The 13508-nt window shown below is 32.5% G+C and overlaps 1 protein-coding gene across 1 annotated transcript in view; it reads left to right on the forward strand.

The window, feature by feature from the left end:
- Nucleotides 1-1122: 1122 nt before the first annotated feature.
- The window catches only part of LOC149231870 (long chain acyl-CoA synthetase 9, chloroplastic-like), a 298899-nt gene continuing 286513 nt past the window's right edge, over nucleotides 1123-13508 (forward strand). Inside the window, exon 1 of the mRNA XM_089379304.1 lies at nucleotides 1123-1432. The gene's annotated coding sequence lies outside the window, so the exon portion shown is untranslated. The remainder of the gene's footprint in view (nucleotides 1433-13508) is intronic.

Raw genomic sequence — 13508 nt, forward strand, 5'->3', positions numbered from 1 at the left:
TTTTGAACCAGAATGAAGTTGTTGGGACTTCTTCTTTGCCTGGGACAAATCTCTCCATCGAGAATCAGAGATATAGTCCTATAGAGTTGAAGAAATAAGGGTTGTTTTCAAATATATGAGTGCGACCTTCTATGTTTGCAAAGATGACCGTGAAAAATCCCTTTGCTTTGAGTTCAAGCTTGATCTTGCCTTTTCGTGTCCATTTTTTTTATTATCCAATAAGCCAATGCTCTTTTTTATGGCAAAATTCCAATGAATTTACCGATTAGGGCGTGATCTCGCGTATACTGGATGTATTTGCCAATGCAAGTTGAGTGAAATTCAAATTTTGGATCTGTGGCTGCTTTGGAGAGGCAACTACCCCAGATTCTGTGACCATTCGATGTGGAATGAGTAGAGCCTTTGGTTTTGGTTGAATCGACATCCTGTTCAGGATTGGGGGTGTCGATAGGCAGATGCTATTAGGGGATATAGTCCCTAGTCACAATCTAGCTATAAGAGGAGGCTCTATTCCCTCGTACAACTATTGCCATGACTACAACAATGGCAAAGCACATAAACAGAAAGCTCAAAACTAGAATTTTACATATAAATTTTTTAAATTAATTAAACAAAATATCAACTTTATTTTCATTCATTTAATCATGTCAACCGCTTCTAATAAATATTAATCATCTTATCAATATAACAATCAAATAAATTTAACCATATAGCTTTATAAAATCACCAAACTCAATTACCACCTTAACCATTTCAACGTACATTTAACGAGAAAAAATGAACAACAAAACAATAAAAAAAAATAAAAAAATACATCAACAGAACAATAAAACTACCTTTTAATCAAGAATCAAATCCAACAATGCATCCCAATATAACTTCAAATTCCCGCGATCAATACAAATGTGGATAATTATCTCCAGCGATCTCGATCCCAATATAACTCAAATTCAACTCTCCACATCCCAACAACGCCATCATTAAATTCACTCGGTGCTGCTTTGTGCATGATGGTACGCCCAAATTTATGGCTTTTCTGAGGCTTGAAACTTCCTGGAAAGGGCACAGCCTTGACAAATGCGTCCAAGTCAAAACTACATTGGCGCGCCTATGAAGAGTAGTTGCAGACTGTTTGTCTCCACTTATTATGTAGAGATTTTATCGGGTTTCGTGTTTAAGACCGACTCTGCGGCCACTTTTTCGTTGATGCTGAACAATACCAGTGCCTTTCCCCTCGCACTTTCGTCTGAATAAATCCACTGCTACGGAATTACAGAAACCATAGGAACATACACATGGATTCTCTGTCCAGGTTACTCGTCTCAACAAATATCTATACTGCATAATCTACTGGTCGTTTCTGCTAAGTTTAGCAGCTCAAAGATCTCGATGGAGTTCGCTGCCTCCCCGGAATGTTTCTCAACTCTTTGAGGTAAATTTCTTCGCCTGCTCATATTAATTCTGTCATGAACATTTCCATTAATGTCGATCAGTGCTGATACACCAGATGATGAAATTAAAGGCATTTTTTTTTCTTTAGCTTGAAATTAACGGCAAATTTTTGCTTTAGCAAATTAACCAGACTAGAAGAATTGCATTGTTAGAATGAAAAATAGATAATCAAAAGCTTATTTTACGGCCATTCCAATTACAGAAAATGTCATCTGGTTTAATTTCTTCCATTTTTTTTCTTAAATCTTTTATACCTTTGGTGGCTACTATTTACAGGTTTTCTGCTTAATAATTCAAAGCATAAATTCTCATCTATATTAGATGGGATAGTGAAGAAAATTATTACTAGTTATTATTTGCAGGTTCCCTTAATAGTTCAGAAGGGTGTAAACTCTCATTCTTATGTTTTTGTGTTTTCAGTGGCACTTGTCATACTCAAATTGTTACTAGAGACACCCTTAATAGTTCAAAAGGGTGTAAACTCTCATTCTTATGTTTTCAGTGGCACTTTCATACTCAAATTGTTACCGGAGAGTGAGGATAGCCATTACTGCCTGCCATTGCAGGCTGATTCATTATCTTTAATAAAAGAACCATTACTGCCTGCCATTGCAGGCTGATTCATTATCTTTAATCAAGGAACTCAAATTGTGACTACAGAGAGAGGATAGCCATTACTGCCTGCCATTGCAGGCTGATTCATTATCTTTAATCCAGCAAAACCGTCACCGTTTTCTTGTAAAATAACTTCTAGGTGGTCAAGTAGACTAGAGGAGAGTAGATTTTTGATTATGCCTGATGTTTAAAGATCATAGGGCATTAACTTATTTTCTTAAGTTCAAAGTCAGAAGAAAACAGCACTTAACTAATTAAAAATAATATAATTTTAAATAATACCCGTGAGAAATCCAAAATTTAAAACAACATAAAACACATCAGCGATTTTTGTTTTACTGTGCCATAATTCTTTTATCTCAGGGTTACATTTAATTCAAGAGGACATTAAGTTTATGCTCTGTTCATCGCTAAGATCCAGACAACTAATCCAAGCACAATACAGAAATTGAAGGGACTTTGTAACTTTAAAACACTATATAAAGCACAGTATAGCATGCCTGACAACTATATCCTTCTGTACTCTATCTAACAAGTATATCCTCTTGTAACTTGCCAGACTACTGAAATATGACTTATATAGCAAAAGCATGTTCTGGAAACTGCCGAACTTCGATTTAGTTCTGATATATGAAAGGCAGACATAAGAGTTTACTTATAAGTTTTCCCTAATCTGTTGCTTTGTTTTTTCCAAATTATCTTAAATGGGGTTTTCTTTTCTGTTATTTTGTTTTTTTCTAATTATGCTAAACGGGAATTCCTTTTCTGGTTTTATCTGGTGAAGAACATCAGAAAACCCCAACTCTAATGAGCTTTAAATGGGGGTTCCTTTTCTGGTTTTGTCTGGTGAACAACATCAGAAAATCGCAACTCTGATGTGTTTTCCAATGTTCATTTCATTCTCCTGAAAATTCAGTTATTCCTTCTTTACTGAAACCTTCGCCTTCAGGTTTCGAACTCACCCCTGGTTTATCTTCTTCCTGTTATGCATATTCTTTTACCCCTTGTGAAATAACTGGCCATCTATAATTTTCTTCTACCTCCTTTGAATCGTTATGGTTGTACTTAATTGCCCTGTTCACATTAATTTTATAACCTCATTTTTTTCAAAAGCAGGAATAAGGATCGGCGAAGATATTTGGCTACAATCATTTCTCAAGTTTGAAGTTATTTTCTATTTTGTTATTACGACAATATTTCAAATTAGGCATTCAAAAATTAGTTAATTTCATTAATAATTATATTTCTAAATTTTAACCGTAAATATTGTAAACTTCGATTATTATAAGAAAAATTCATTTTAATAATATATTTTATTTTAAAATAATATAAAAAAATAATATTATATTATTTAATTTTAAAAATTTATTTAAATAATCTTAAGAAAACTTTGGAGGGGTAATTGAGATGAGACAGGTGAGAGGGCTCATAGGCTCCATCTATCTAGCATTCTTGGATGAGAACGTGGCAATGCACCTTCTGTAATAATAGTAATGAACTATGATGCAATCTGCACTGAGGATTGAATAACATCACATAGTTTTGATGTGGGGAACTTCTAAAATTGGTTTTGGTTTAATTGAGGTGATCATGGAGAGGTCTATTGCACTTATGATGTGGGTTTTGGTCTTAAGGAGCCACAATCTAGTTCATTCCCAAGGAGCCACAATCTAGTTCATTCCCAATTTATCTATTGCACTTATGATGTGCGGGTTTGGTTTTAAGGAGCCATAATTTTCTTGACATTTATCATGTGTAAGTGTGGTTTTTTAGCCTAAGTGGTGGACTCAATTAGTATGAGGTAGATGTACATTCAAGATATTAGGACTTAAGGATGGCTTTCAAGAATCTACCTTAAATTTTAAGGATGAAATTTATCTTAAAGTTGAGAAATATTAACCAATCTTATTACTCACTAATATGCAAAATGTAAAAGGCTTGGGGACATTTATGTAACATATTCAAATTTCTAATGATTTTGTATGGTCTCTATAAAATTTTTACGATTTTTAAGGTAAAATAATTTTATACTATAAAATTTGGGTAAATGGTTTTTAGAAAAAATGGAAAGTTGAGAAGTTTTTTTGTTGTTGGAAAAAGCATGGAAATTATTCCACTTGCAAATATTAGCCCCTAAAATTTTCCCTAAAATCCTTATTTAAATTTGTTTCATGGCCAACTCACTCTTCTTTGTTGTTTCCTTTGTATTTGCATTTCTACCCTAGTGCATCCTTTAGAAGCACACAACTTCTTTCCCCTTTTCTTGACTGCGACATTGACGTTGAGCCTCTCTCTTGGTCTTTTACACTCGGGTTAGGTGGGTCGACCCCTCTGATTTGAAATTCTTTCTTTGGATACTATCTTTCTCCCCTACAATTAACTCTACAATTGTTCATTCTTGAGACTCCCCTCGCCTCCTAAGTTTATCCCCTTCGATTGGCCTCCCCTGCTCTTTGCCCCCTCCTCCTATGTGAACTTTTTCCTCTTGGGAAGATAGTTTTAGCATTGGTGCAAGCCTATGATGCCTTGTCAGTGAACGTGGAGTTAGTGAGGAATGACATACTTTAGGGAGCAAGGAGGTTCTCAAGCCCAACAAAGAGCAAAAGATTTTGCATCACTATATCATGACAACATTCCACAAAGTATGCAAGATGAAATTGCAGTAATAAAACGAGACATTGTAGGTGAGCAAGGTTGTTTAGCATATACTGAAGTGTTTAGGGAGGTAGCAAACTGGGTGCCATAAAGTTTTAGCAATGTTGAGGCCAAGGAGGAAAACGTGTTTATGTTGAATGAGTTACAATTCTATATAAAGATTCTAAATAGACCATCTAAGTCTTCATCCAGATCCAAATTGCTCAATGAACAATAACAAAGAACTAATTGGTATAGATACATGAAACTCAACCCAATGTAAATAATACATCATATCTCTTCTCATCTTTTTAGCTCTTTTTATTATTTTATGTATATATAGTTTTTGTTTTAACTTAAACATGCACTAATATTTTAATTTATTAAAATGTGCTATATTAAATAACTTCTTTGCTATTCTCATTCCAATTTTTAAAAGAATAAATATAAAATAGAGTTAAATTTAGGAAATTTTAAAGAATAATATAGCATAAAATAATATAATTGTTTTGTTTTGTTTTTGTAAATTGAAAATGAAAATTACAATAACTTATATACATATTAGTTAGTTGTGGTTTGTGTTTTTTTTATATAGGTTAATTCTATTTTCTACTATTATAATAATTTTTATATACATTAATTATATTGCCTACTATTATAATTTTTAATATTTTTCTATATATTAATTTTATTGGCTATTATTGTAATTTTTAATCATTTTTCTATATATTAATTTTATTGGCTATTATGGTAATTTTTAATCATTTTTCTATATATTAATTCTATTGGCTATTATTATAATTTTTAGATACAATACACTTTACAATTTAATTAGGGAATTTGATGAAAGACTTTGTAATATTTGTTATCACATGCATTGCCTCTAATATAGACATAGGTTAATTGAAAGAATACAATTTTTAGATACAATACACTTTTCTTTTCTTTTCTCTTTCTTTCTTTTTTTTTTTTTTTTTTTTTTTCCGAAGGTGGTAAAACCTATCAACTCAGGTGTCAAACCAACAGTGAGGACAGCCATCTCTGGCTGCTATCCGCGAATGCTGGGTTTGACTCATCACTGTTAAATAGGAAAACCACGCCACCTGGCATAACCCTACTGGTGGTCCGTAATCGGGAGCAGGCTCTCACTCCTGCCAGATGCCTCTGGGTCTTGCGCCGTTAACCTGTTTCCTTACGTCCGAGGAAGACGAGCTCTTAGCCAAGCAGAAGCAGTTTTACGGCATACTCCAGGCCGCTAGATACAATACACTTTACAAGTTAATTAGGGAATTTTGATGAAAAACTTCATAATATTTGTTATCATTATAATCATTATGTACGATGCATTGCCTCGAATATAAACAGATTAATTAAAGGAATTTAATGAAAGACTTTATAATGTTTTATATAATATTTGTGAAATGCTCAATAAATTATATATTATGTTATTAGAAATTACATAAATGTTTTAGTCAATTACAATTTACTTATCATTGTGAAAAGATCTTATAAATGTTTTAATTATATTGAAATTAGGCCATATGAAGTTGGACTGAAGCTTGGCTAAAAATTTAAAGATTTAGTTTATTTAAAATTAATTAAAATTAAAATTATATTATTTTATTATATATTAAAGTTTTAGTTGATTTAAAATTAATTATAATGATATTATTTTATTATATATTAAATTAATTTGTATTATGTTTAAAATTGTGATTTTTTTTTTTTAATTTATAACTGAAAAATAAATAAGTAATAATATATTAGAATTAGCATTTAAAAATATGAATAAAATAAAAATGGTATTAAAAAAAATAAACGTTTAAAATATCTATACAAAATACAAAAAGTATATTTAGAAGTTTAAAATGTGAGTTATTTTAACTTGTTTTAAAAAATATAAGTTCAGTTGAATTTAAGGTATTTTTAAAATATCTTATTAACAAAAGTCATATAACTTATTATATGTATAAGAAAAGAGTTTAAACCGGTGAAATATAGTTTGAAAAGTGAGATGAAAAGGTATTTAATTGTGAAATTGGTTTTGAGATGTAAATGACTAAGGGTATAAAATATGGTAAGTTTGGCTTAATCTGTATACCATTTGTTTTTAACAAATTACAAATATGTCAGATGTTTTATTTTTTTTTTTATTTTTTTTAATTTTGTAAATTAGAAATATATCAGATGTTTTAGTTTATTTTTTATTATTTTAAATTATGTAAATTAGAAAGAAAGAAAGAAATTATTTTAATTTCTACCAGGTTAAAGATAGTTTATGGGACAAATTGCTTTTTCTCTTTGATGTATTCGGCTCTGTTTCTATGAAGCTTCAAAATAAATGCTCCCAGTTCGTTGACAAACCTTTAGCTAAATAGATTATCCCAAGAGCTAGCTCCCAGCATATCTACATAATTTTCCCTGTTGTCTTTGAAGGCCTCACATTATAAAATGAAATATTTTTCTGTTTCCACTTTTTCGAAAGAACAAAAAATGCATACTCTTTCCTCCCACACTTCTTTTGGCATTTTCCAGTGCAGTTTCACAACGGAGTTGATGAGAATTAGTCCTTAATTGAGCAATAAGATTTTTGGCTCTCCAAGAGATATTGGCCTCTATGTATGCTTTTGGTTGTTGACTATGAGTGGGATTAAACACTTCAACATAGTATTTTTTCTTTCTTCCTAGCTCCTTATCCAAGTACGCTTGTGGAACTTTTCCATAACAAAAGCTTTTATCCCTTTGCTGTTTATGGTATACACGTTCAAGAAAATACCTCATTTACTAAACCATTTGTTATTTTGTTGCATCCAAGTATTTTTTCTCTTGCACAATTTGTCATTAAAGACAACCTTAGGTCATCTACCCTCTTCCATTTGCTCAATTTTTTTTAAATACCTTATGACTCGCACCATAGCAATTGCTTCAATAGGAGCAATCCCTATTTCACTTAACAATATAGCATAAGGAACTGTACTTTTAATCTTGAATTTGTTTGTAATCAAACACTTCTGAATTTTCTCAATTTGTCTCCACTGCATGTCGGATGTACTGTTGGCCCATAGTTCACAACCATAGAGAATCATTGGAATCACTAGAAGCCCAAAAAGAGGTTGAGTGGCTTTCCAGTCCCATAACTCTACCTCTCTACACCTATTTTAAAAATTATAAAATGTTTTCCAACCCCCCAAAGTTCTTTTCTTTCTACAACCATTCCAGCTTAGATTTTGTTGAAGTCAATTCCGAGATATTTGTAATCCGCAACTTCTTCTAGAATGTTGCCTTCAAAGTAGAACTTATGTTGGTTATGTTTTCTTTTCTTAAAGAAAACCACTAGTTTCGTTTTGTTGATATTGACTTGCATCCCCACACTTCTACAAAAATGTCAAGGGATAGTAAGTGCTCTTGCAAACCAAGAGTCGATTTAGCAAGTAGAATAAGGTCATTTGCATAAAAAAGAAGCCTTATAACAAATTTACCCAAATAGATACCATCACCCCCTTGTGAATTTAACCACTCCTCAAGCTTGTCGATATATAAACCAAAAAGGGTAGGAGACAATGGGCAACCTTGCTTGACTCTGATATTGCTTCTGAAACTTTCAAAATGTTGAAGTTCTAATTTTGCCTTTCACCTCTTCATACAGTCTATGCACAGCTGCTCTCAAATGTTTAGGAACCGCAAGTTCCTCCATTATGTGCCAAAGCTTATCCCTAGGAACCGAGTCAAACGCTTTTCTGAATTCAACAAATCAACAAAAGACTTTTCCTTTTTCTCTCAAATTTTTTCAATGATATGCCTTAAAGTTATACAATGATCAACTGTGGAATGTTTAGGTCTAAAACCTACTTGCCCTTTAGCATATTTATTTCTTTCTTCTGCCCACTTGCTAATTTTTTTTTCTAGCATGCTTCGAAATAACTTTGCAAACAAAGGGTTTATCATGATGGTCCTATAATTGGATGGATTATTGACGTCGTCACTCTTGAAAAGAGGTATTGCCAGACTAGTTGTCCAATCTGTGGGGAGCCTCTGTTGTATGATGGTGTTGAAAATTTTTGTAATGTGAGGTGCAAGAATTCTTGAGCCCCACTTTAGATATTCTGCTTGGAGTTCAGCTAAGTCTTTTGCTTTTCCAACACCCAACTTCTTGATACCCATCTCTACCTCTTGCACCGTGAAGAGTTTAGTATCAGTGTTGACCAAGGGGGGAGGGTCACCCTTGGGATCCTACTCATAGAGTTGTCTTGCATAGTCAAACCATTTAGAAGTTGTAATACTATTTCCAGTTTGTATCTTTTTCGGTTGGAACTCATTCCAAAATAAATTGGGATTATTTTTCCCAAGGAAGATTAGTTCTTCCCTCCTTGAAACCATGAAATCGATCTTTTTCTTGCTTAATAACTGCTTGTAAGCTTTTAGCTTTATGTTATCCTCGTTTGACTCTTTCCACATTCTCCTTGCCTTTTTGCATTCCTCGTCAAACCAAGCATTAACCGGAAAGCAATTTGTTTCAGACTTCTTGATTTTTGCTCTTTTGCACTTTGCAAGTGCGCATTGAATTAAATGTGTTAATTCATGACTATGAAGGTTGTGAATTATGATTTTCTCCTTCTCGAAGAGCCTCTCTAGCATCATTTTGAAGGTATTACAATTTTCTGGGGTCAAAAGAATTCTGCTATGTGGGAGGTTTCGCTCGACATGCTGAATTTTTGACTCTAATTGTTTCTTTCCAATCCAAGAGAAACATAAATAAATAGCCTTGTGATCTGATTTTAAGTTCCACAGTTGATCTCCAATCAAGACTTCCTCCATTTTCTCACACAAACCATGTGAGCAAATTACATAATCCACTACACTTACTCCATTGTAAGTATTGCAAGTGAAATTACCGGACTTTGCCCATCTAGTCAAGCCATTACAGATGACTAAATCAAAGGCCCCACATAAAGTAAGCAATTGTTCACCAAAAAGATTGCAACCCTTGTCCTCTGAAATTCTTTCCCACTGATGATTACTCTCTTCTATAAACGAAATCATTTATCTTAATTTTTTTTTATATTTCCATATTTATATTTAAACATGCTTTTTTAACTAAATAATATTGAAAAGTGAATATTAAAAAATGAATATAAAAGTCTAAACCACAAACACTACTTAAAAAAAATGAACGAACTCAATTTTATGTTTAAATACTTAACTTTTCCATCCTCGAATTTTTTTAATAGTTAATAATTTATTAGAATTTAATGAATTGATTATAATTTTTAACTCTAATTTATTGAATTTATTATAATTAAAATTCATAACCTCTGAGATTAGATTATTTGATTGTGTGTTATACCATTTTCCAATTTTTTTTTGGTTTTGTTTTGAAGGTTTATGTAATATGTTGATTTGGATTTTAAAGTCTTATAAAGTATGTTGATTTGCGTTCTAAAGTCTCATGAAGTATGTTGTTTTGATGAGAAGGTTGAAATGTTACGTATTGAATGCGTTTGAAGTATTTTTTTTAATATATAATAAATTTTGATGATGATGATGATGATGATGATGGTTGTTAACGTCCACTGAGACCAAATAATGATCTATCGGACCTAAAAAAGACAAATTATATATTTTGATTTAAGATTTTATTCCGATGCTCAAAAAGCTTGGAGGGAAGCCTCCCGAGTTCACTATAATTTTGGCATTGTAAAAGGCTAGAAAGGTCAGTATTGTAACAAAGGTTGTGAAATTGAGATCTAATGTGGTTGTATGCAGGGCACTCTAAGAGGAAGTGGTTTTCATCCTCGATGCTCTTATTCTCACAAATATGGCAGATCCTTTCCATCCATGGCGTTTTAGGAACTACCCAGCGGCCAGTCTCACTATGGAGCTCATGAGAATTCGTTCTAATCTTTGCTATATTAATTTTCTTTTTTGAGCTAGTTAGAATAGAGAGATACTTTTGATCTTCAAGGGTGGGGTTGATGACCTTCTTATAATAACTTAATTTTCTTTTAGACGCTAAATCTTTCTCACACCACAATTTTTCTTTGAACTTAGAAGTGATAATATCTTTAATGTTATTTATGTTTTGCAAAGCATCATTCTCATTGATCTCCCAATAGTTTAACCAGGCCCTTGTGTCCTTATGCCATCCTCGGTTAAGCCTTAGGTGATTTTGGCTGGAATTTAAGGCTAGCTTAGGAAGTCTATGATTGTCTATGTTATTGAGCTTGTGCTTGTACATCAGAAACCTGAGCATAGCTAGGCTCTCAATAGAAGAAAGACCTGCTTCTATAAGGAGAATAGGATAGGGTGTATTACTTTTAATTTTCAGGTTATAAGTTATAAAACGCTTCTGGATTTGCTCAATCTTCCTCCATGATTCTCTGGAGATGCTGCAGCCCCAAACTTCACAGCCATATAAGATAACAGGAGTGACTAAAGTTTCAAAGAGGAACTTCTTTTTATCCCACATTACGAGGTTTGCAGTTTTACAATTATTTTCAAGACCAAAATAAGCTTTCCATCCCCCATTGATCCTTTTCTCAATGCTATAGTTCCAGTTGAGCTTGTGATGGATATCAATTCCTAGGTACTTGTAAGAATACACTTCCTCCAAGTTATTATTGTCATACGTAAAATTAGCGCAAGTGTCCTTCTTAGATTTGATAATCATAACTTTTGTTTTGTCTGTGTTAACAGTCATACCCATGGTAGAGCAGAAGTCCTTAAGAAGCTTGAGTTTCTTATCAAGATCAGAAGGGCACCTTGCCAGAAGAACAATATCGTCAGCATAGAGAAGAAGGATAATGACTATCCCAGCTAAGATTGTGCCACCGCATCCTGCTTCTTCTAAATAACCTTCGAGCTTATCGATGTAAATGCCAAATAGAGTAGGGGAGAGGGGGCAACCTTGTTTAACTCCGATGTTACACTTAATATCTTTTGACCACCCCTCATTGTTCTTTAGCTTGGCAATTACATTCTCGTATAGCCTTATAGCAGCAGCTCTTAACTCAAGAGGAACCTTTAGCTCTTCTAACCTATTCCAAAGGTTGTATCTAGGAACCGTATCGAAAGCCTTTCTAAAGTCTACAAAGCAGCAGAATAAATTGGATTTATCATTACGACATTCCTCCGCAATGATCCTTAGCGTAACAAGGTGGTCTGTTGTTGAGTGATGCCTTCTGAAACCTGCTTGGCCTTTAGCCCGCTTATCTTCACTTTCAAGCCATATGCTTAACTTTTTTTCCAGAATACTACCATATAATTTGGCTAAGAGAGGGCTGATCATAATTGTTCGATAATTAGAGGGGTTATTTGTATCTCCACTTTTAAAAATAGGGATAATGAGGCTCTCAGTCCAAGGTTTAGGGAACCCTTGCTTAACAGCTTGATTGAAAAGCTTGTGGATGTGAGGGATGAGGACAAGGCCTCCAATTTTTAAGATTTCTGCCTGGTAACCTTCAATGTCCTTAGCTTTCCCATTCGCGAGGCGATTAACCCCAAACTTAATGTCTTCTAAAGAGAAGACTTCTTTCGTTGTGAGCAGGGTTTCCAAATTATCCGTGACATTAGGAGATTCATAAAGCTTTTTAAGATAAGAATTCCAATCGTGAAGAGCAATTTTATTATTATCCTTAGTCTTCCTAGTCAGAATCTGCCTCCAAAATTTTTTAGGAGCTACCTTAGAGAGGTGTAAGAGACTCTCCTGTCTTTGACGAATGTACTGTCTCTTTTTCCTTTTAATTAGGGCTTTGTATATTCTTATCTTGTCCATTTTAAGAGAATCATCAGCAGCTTCCTTAATTGTTCTCCTCGCATTCTTACAATCTTTGTCATACCAAGGATTGGTTTTGCTATTTCTTTTATTATTTGAGACTTCAATTGAGAACTTTTTAATAGAATATGAGAGGGTTGTAGTAAAATTATGATATAGGTCTTCTATGTTATCTATACTAGATAAAGGAGGCAAGTTAGTTTTTAATTCATTTAGAAATAGGTCCTTTTTATTTTTATCAAATATTAAGTTCTTTTGGTTGTAAGTATTATTTTCTATGGGAACTCTATGCATGACAAAATTGAGGGTTATAAGTAAAGGACTATGATCGGAGTCAGGCTCGTGGTCGTTTAAGATGTCAAAGTTTATCATTTCGTTGTATAAAGGAAGATCGGAAATAACGTAGTCTACCACGCTGCTACCAAGTCCATGGATGCAGGTCATCTTGTGAATGATGTGTTTACGAAAGATAATTTGAGTGGTTAGAATTAATAATATTAATATTATTTATTTTATTTTTATTTTTTGGGGTAAATATTAAGGTAGTTTATTTAGATTTTAATTTTGGTTAAGATTAATAATATAAATATAAATATGTTTTATTTTTATTTTTATTTTAATCTTTAATTAAATTTTACATAAAATTTATAATTAATATTTAAAAATTTTGACCTTATATCTGTAAATTTTTTCTTAATAATATTCCCTGAAATAATTCATGAAACTAAAAATAATATTATTTTTTAAATGTATAAAGTTTTAAAATTCTATTTCTATGATTATAATTTATATGTATAAATTACAATATTTCAATGATTATAATTTATATGTATAAATTACCATATTTAGAGTAATATTGTATCGTATTAATTATTTTACCATGAAATTGGAGTATATTTTCTCTTATCTATTTATGTTCATTGTGATTATTTTCAAAATGCTTATTTGTTTTGATCAAATAGTTTGAGTTTAAAGACTACATCAATTCTGACATGTGGGCTAGACCTAAGCCATCAAAATCATCTAGGGCATCCTG

The sequence above is a fragment of the Pinus tabuliformis genome, chromosome J (assembly GCF_031772625.1).
Source record: "Pinus tabuliformis cultivar Carrire ecotype Pingquan chromosome J, CPIR1, whole genome shotgun sequence".
Lineage (NCBI taxonomy): Eukaryota > Viridiplantae > Streptophyta > Pinopsida > Pinales > Pinaceae > Pinus > Pinus tabuliformis.